Below are 575 nucleotides of genomic sequence, written 5' to 3' on the forward strand. Positions count from 1 at the left end.
GTGTCCGTTCCCTGACTTCTCGTCAACTGAGGCACGTGGTGTGATCACCAATGATCTCGACGGAGAACAGAGGCGGCAGCTTGAAGCTGCCCATAAGGCGGCCCTAAAGCGCGCCTATCCACGGCCGGTCATTGACCCTCGTGTGGAGTATGGTTTCCGCCCAGTGGATTCCGCTGTGGCAGCAAAGGACGCAGTAACTCAATCGTTACGCGCCCACATCATCAAGCCCCCCCCCGCCAGAACGGATGATGAACTTACCACACGAAAAGCTCTTCGAGCTCGTTTCTAGGTCCCACAAGAAATTTCGTTGGAAACTTATTGCACTCGTCTGAGTGCACAGCGAGGTGGCTCTCGTGCACCCGCAATGCAGACAATACCTGTACTGCTCGCCCCTGACGAAAGCGCTACAGATTATAAAGCGCTTTTGAGCGATGGGTGCAACGGCACACACCGGAAACTTTCCTCACTGCATAACCTGCGGTCGAGCCACAAGGAAGTGGACGTGCGTGTGGAGCGAACCTCCGCTTTGAGTTTGCCAAACTCAAGGCACGCCGTCGACTTCCTTCGGATTGTCG

This window comes from Plasmopara halstedii (genome assembly GCF_900000015.1).
Source record: "Plasmopara halstedii genome assembly, contig: Scaffold_1594, whole genome shotgun sequence".
In the NCBI taxonomy this organism is placed as follows: Eukaryota; Oomycota; class Peronosporomycetes; order Peronosporales; family Peronosporaceae; genus Plasmopara; species Plasmopara halstedii.